A 6,631-nucleotide genomic window follows, 5' to 3' on the forward strand; every position below is an offset into this window, starting at 1 on the left:
GAAGAGTTTTGAAATCTGCCACACCCCATTTGAATCAGCTGTTGTTTTCTCGAAGGAGAAAACCATTCAAACATTTAAAAACGATATGCTACTTATCCTTTTATGTATAAATGCTAGTTTCGTTTTATCACTTTATACATTTCTTTTGGGATTCCATGTGCCTGATGACGTGCGATTGAAGAAGTCTCATTTCATACAAGCGCATTTGTCCACTTTCCCTCTCTTCGCCGCCACTCCTTGATTACCTTTGACCTTTTTCAAAACCCCATAGAGGACTGTGGAAAGAGGACGCGGGAGTTGAGCAAATCCAATTGAGAAAAGGCCCCCTTGAGTTCACAATAGAGACTTTCTGTTTATTTGCATGGGCTGCGTCGCATTCCACTGAATCCGCCTGTATCGGTCATTCGCATATGTGGTGGATAGGCACTTGTCAGCACCTTTCTTTGCCAGACATGAGAGGATACCGACAAGCTACTTCTCAAGAAATCGTCTGTCTACTCTGAACGATTTGAGCTGAAAACTACCCCCCATGTCTAAGAGTCAGGTTTACAATGAAAAGGGTGCAAACAAGGTCATGGCATTTATCTGATCCTCTGTTTCTCAGGTGTGTCTTATTAGCTGTGAATCAGGGTTGGGCTCAATTAAGATTTTTGGAATTGATTCATAAATTTAAATTCACCACACTCCTAAAACCTCTAAAGAATGTAGAATTTGAGTTGGAGTAAAAGGAAGTAGAATTGAATTCATTGCAATCGAAGATTGTGTATTATTTTGACAGATTGACAGATTCTTAGGAAACTATGCAGTATTTAGTTTTTTTTATGTATTATTTCTTACACTGTTACCCCAGGAAATATTAAGTCTTATTACATACAGCCGGGAAGAACTATTGGATATAAGAGCAAAGTCAACTTACCAACATACAACTTTCCCGAAGCGGATCCTCTGTTTGTACCACCACCCAGGACAATGGAGCTGATCCCAGTAGGTGACCCAAAACAACAGCGCCGCAGAAGGTGCAGACTGAGCGGTCTTCTGGTCAGGCTRCGTAAACGGGCACATCGCTCACCGCTCCTGAGTATACTACTCGCCAATGTCCAGTCTCTTGACAACAAGGTAGACGAAATTCGAGCAATGGTTGCCTTCCAGAGAGACATCAGAGATTGTAACAGTCTCTGTTTCATGGAAACATGGCTCACTCGGGATACCTTATCAGAGTCGGTACAGCCATCCGGTTTCTTCATGCATCGCGCCGACAGAAACAAACATCCCTAAGAAGGGCGGGGGTGTATGCCTTATGATTAACGAGTCGTTGTGTGATCATAACAACATACAGGAACTCAAGTCTTTTTGTTCACCCGACTTAGAATTCCTCACAATCAAATGCCGACCACATTATCTACCAAGAGAATTCTCTTCGATTATAATCACAGCCATGTATATCCCCCCCAAGCAGACACCTCGATGGCTCTGAAAGAACTTCATTGGACTGTGTAAACTGGAAACCACATATCCTGAGGCTGTATTTATTGGAACTGGAGATTTTAATAAGGCTGATCTGAAAACAAGGCTCCCTAAATCTAAAAAGAAAACTAGCCCTGTCGCGGACACCGACATCTTGCTCCCAGACAAACTAAACAACTTCTTTGCTCGCTTTGAGGACAATACAGTGCCACTGACACAGCCCGCTACCAAAACCTGCGGGCTCTCCTTCACCGCAGNTGCACACTGCCCTAACCCATCTGGACAAGAGGAATACCTATGTAAGAATGCTGTTCATCGATTACAGCTCAGCATTTAACACCATAATACCCTCCAAACTCGTCATTAAGATCGAGACCCTGGGTCTCGACCCCACCCTTTGCAACTGTGTCCTGGACTTTGACGGGCGGCCCCCAGGTGGTGAGGGTAGGAAACAACATCTCCACCCCGCTGATCCTCAGATCCTCAAAACTGTGGCCCCACAAGGGTGCGTTCTCAGCCCTCTCCTGTACTCCCTGTTCACCCACGACTGCGTGGCCATGCACACCACCAACTCAATCATCAAGTTTGCAGATGACACTACAGTGGTAGGCTTAATTACCAACAACCATGAGACGGCCTACAGGGAGGAGGTGAGGGCCCTCGGAGTGTGGTGTCAGGAAAATAACCTCACACTCAACGTCAAAACAAAGAAGATGATTGTGGACTTCAGGAAACAGCAGAGGGAGTACCCCCCTATCCACATCGACGGGACAGTAGTGGAGAAGGTGGAAAGTTTTAAGTTCCTCGGCGTACACATCACGGACAAACTGAAATGGTCCACCCACACAGACAGCGTGGTGAAGAAGGCGCAACAGCACCTCTTCAACCTCAGGAGGCTGAAGAAATTTGGCATGTCACCAAAACCACTCACAAACTTTTACAGATGCACAATCGAGAGCATCCAGTCGGACTGTATCACCGCCTGGTACGGCAACTGCTCTGCCCACAACCGTAAGGCTCTCCAGAGGGTAGTCTGCACAACGCATCACCGGGGGCAAACTATCTGCCCTCCAGGACACCTACACCACCCGATGTCACAGGAAGACCAAAAAGATCATCAAGGACAACAACCACCTGAGCCACTGCCTGTTCACCCCACTATCATCTAGATGGCGAAGTCAGTACAGGTGCATCAAAGCTGGGGCCGAGAGACTGAAAAACAGCTTCTATCTCAAGGCCATCAAACAGCCATCACTAACATTGAATAGCTGCTGCCAACATACTGACTCAAATCTCTAACCACTTTAATAATAAAAAATTGGATGTAATAAATTTATCGCTAGTCACTTTAAACAATGCCACTTTATATAATGTTTACATACCCTACATTACTCATCTCATATGTATATACTGTACTCTATACCATCTACTGCATCTTTCCTATGCCGTTTGGCAGTCGCTCATCCATATGTACATATTCTTATTCCATCCCTTTACATTTGTGTGTATTAGGTCTGTCTCTTATACACATCTAGATGTGTATAAGAGACAGATCATTCAGAAGGCAAGGCCAGTACAGGTGCATCAAAGCTGGGACCGAGAGACTGAAAAACAGCTTCTATCTCAAGGCCATCAAACAGCCATCACTAACATTGAATAGCTGCTGCCAACATACTGACTCAAATCTCTAACCACTTTAATAATAAAAAATTGGATGTAATAAATTTATCGCTAGTCACTTTAAACAATGCCACTTTATATAATGTTTACATACCCTACATTACTCATCTCATATGTATATACTGTACTCTATACCATCTACTGCATCTTTCCTATGCCGTTTGGCAGTCGCTCATCCATATGTACATATTCTTATTCATTCCTTTACACTTGTGTGTATAAGGTAGTTGTGGTGAAATTGTTAGATATTACTGCATGGTCGGAACTAGAAGCACAAGCATTTCGCTACACTCGCATTAACATCTGCTAACCATGTGTATGTGAGCAATAACATTTGATTTGATTGACAAGATGGTCAAGTGACCACTTTTCTTCTTCATTGGCTGATTGCTTCGATCTCATAGGAATCCTCACCCAGTTGACTACTTTAAAGTGGTTGAAGCCATCATTGGCAATGTCCATGCTAAAACAGGTTATATCTATGATGAGTCCTCTATCTATCCCTATGACAACAGGCACAACTCAGATAGTCAATTTTTTCAAAGTTGCCGAAATGCCACGTGTGTCCACTTATGTGCATTCATAACAACCTAACCATTACAAAACTTCTGTTCAATCAAATAAGTCTCACAGAGCAAATGAGCAATTACGTTTTTTGTTGACCAAATTCGATACCCTCATGGACCTCAATACAAAATGTTCTCACTTCGTGGGCTTATTTTGGTGGACAGATTTTGCGGGCAGAGTAAAACCTCTGTTGCAATTAAAATAAATTCCACTCAGTTATAAAACATGAGAGTTTCATTGAATCTGACAGGGCACACTTCCAGATACCAAAAAATATGTAACTTTTCTCTGGAAACAATGTTCATATACTCTTTTAACCTCAGTTCTTAGAATAGCCAATTATATTTCCACCAAATMTGATCTCTTCTTTTTGAAGCCCTCAAGCCAGGGTCAACTTGTGGGTAAACTAATGTATTCTGGGAAATGTAATATTTTCCCCATATTGAACGAAATGTAAGTGATTAGTTAAGTATAATAACTTCGCATGCAGGTTTTGTTTTCCTTGGTCATTCATTTGATTGTTTCAACAATATTTTATGTGCATGTATATAACGACACGTTTGATGTGTTGTGTACAAGTATKCAGCTAATATAGAATAGAAGAGACATTTTCATTTCACTGAATTCAATTCTATTTTCTTTAATTCCATTCTATATCCTGTTTACTACTTCAATTGGAATTCAATTCAAATTCAATAATCTAATTGGAATTTATCAGACATTCTCAATTAAATTCTGAATTGAGCCCAACCCTGTTTCCTATGGAAGATTGACAGTATCATTTAAAACAACTGATATTCCCACCCTAATTAAGGTCTGCAATTACACCCTTTTCTCGGACAAGGGCCCAGCTTCCAGCATAAGCATGCTTTCCCACTGTGCTCAGAGAGCAGTTTTCGGTACTGCATTCAAGCTGAAGCAACGCCCAACTCCCATGATTGCCCCATAGCAAGTCAATTGTATAAAAAAAAAGAAATTTGGTTATCAAGTTTGTAAATAAAAAATCATTGAATTATTCAAGTAATTGCCTTAAGAGTCAGATTTTTTCCATACACTCACAGCCAAATTATAACTAATTTTTAGATCATGCTGTGAGGTTGGTGAGCTTTGCCACATGCAGTGCTGAAGGGAAAACACACCTCTTGATCTGCGTGGTTATAATGTAGGTCAAGGTTGCAGCCTCGTCTCAGACTAGAGTAACATAGAAATAATAAATCAGGACTCTCAAAAATAGTATGATATGTTACGTTTTATGGTTACAAAACAGATGGTACTAATAAATGAATTGGTGGTGCTGTACTGTAACAGGAGCTGAGAAAGTTGAAAAGTATTGACCCAGGGAATATTTGTTGGTGGACTGTGCTCCTTCATTAGTTTTGTTTTTTTATTCATTTTATTTCTGGTCCTCTCCTACCTGAGAGCATGAGCCTGTTGTGGCGTTGCACTGTTAAAAATCATCCAGCTGTGGAGATGAAACAACCTGGTGTTGCAAAAGCCCACCATGCTCTGTCTCTCTACCTAGGTGTATAATGTGGTAATACAGAGATAATACTAATACCGATGACGAACCCACTCTCTACTAGTGTTTTAATGTGGATAATACAGAGAAAATACTAATACAGAGATAACCATTGGACATTTGCATTTTCCATTATTTCATTGTGTTAATCACTACAGTCTCTTAAATTTTAATTTAAAGCATATACAAGCAATACAAAGACCCCTGTGACTTTTTCCACATTTTGATACTTTACACCTTATTCAAAATTTATTAAATGCATTTTTTACCCATCATCAATATACACACAATACCCCATAATGACAAAGCGAACAAGAAAATTTAGCAAATTTATAAAAAATGAATAACTCATTTGCATAAGTATTCAGACCCTTTCTCTGAGACTCAAATTCGAGCTCCAAGTGCATCCTGTTTTCATTGATCATCCTTGAGATGTTTCTACAACTTGACTGGAATCCACCTTGTAAATTCAAATGATTGGACATTGATTTGGGAAAAGAACACACCTGTCTGTATAAGTCCCACAGTTGGACAGGCATGTCAGAGCAAAAACCAAGTCACGAGGTGAAGACATTGAAATCGTCGGAGCTCCGAGACAGGTTCTGTGGCGAGGCACAGATCTGGGGAAGAATAGCAATGCATTTCTCAAATCTCTGTTGCTGGGCTCCCCGCTTGTGCCGTCCCAAACTCCTGCCCCACGTTGGCGGCAAACCTGTTTAGCGGCTCCCGGGTGGCCTCAAAGCTGTCTAAGAACTGCATCCTCAGTGCAAGAGCATCACTACAGACCCTGTTCGAATCCAGCTGAATCCACATCCGCCGCTGATTGTGAGTCGTCATAGGAAGCGCACATTGGCCAGCATCGTCCGGGGATTGGCCGTCATTGTAAATAAATTTTTCTTAACTGACTTGCCTGATTAAATTTAAAAGTGGGAATGCATGCCAGCAAACCACTACACAACAAATACTAAACAATACATTAATTGCACAATAACGACACCAAACTGTTAGTCCCACATTAAAGCTGACCCAACAGCCAAGTAGCAAACAATTTACCAACTACATACACCTGGCTATCAGCGAGCCTTGTCTGGGCAAACAAAACAGTCATTCAGCCTCATTACTGGCCTTTAAAAAAAACAAGCTGACTTGCTTCAAACAAATGTCGTTTCTACTGACAATTGAATTACAAACTATGGCCAAAAACGCTATATAATAAAAAAAACAAAAAAAAAAAAAAAAAAAATAAAAAAAAAAAACAAAAAAGGCTCAATCAGCATGCTCTTGAATACGGTGGAGCATGTTTTGGCTGCTAAAAGTACTAAAATGGAATAGAATAGAAATGTCAACTTTCAATGTACCTCAAAGATGTTGGCCACCATCAGAGAATTCTGACCCTAGTGG

Source organism: Salvelinus sp. IW2-2015, unplaced genomic scaffold (genome assembly GCF_002910315.2).
Source record: "Salvelinus sp. IW2-2015 unplaced genomic scaffold, ASM291031v2 Un_scaffold1204, whole genome shotgun sequence".
Lineage (NCBI taxonomy): Eukaryota > Metazoa > Chordata > Actinopteri > Salmoniformes > Salmonidae > Salvelinus > Salvelinus sp. IW2-2015.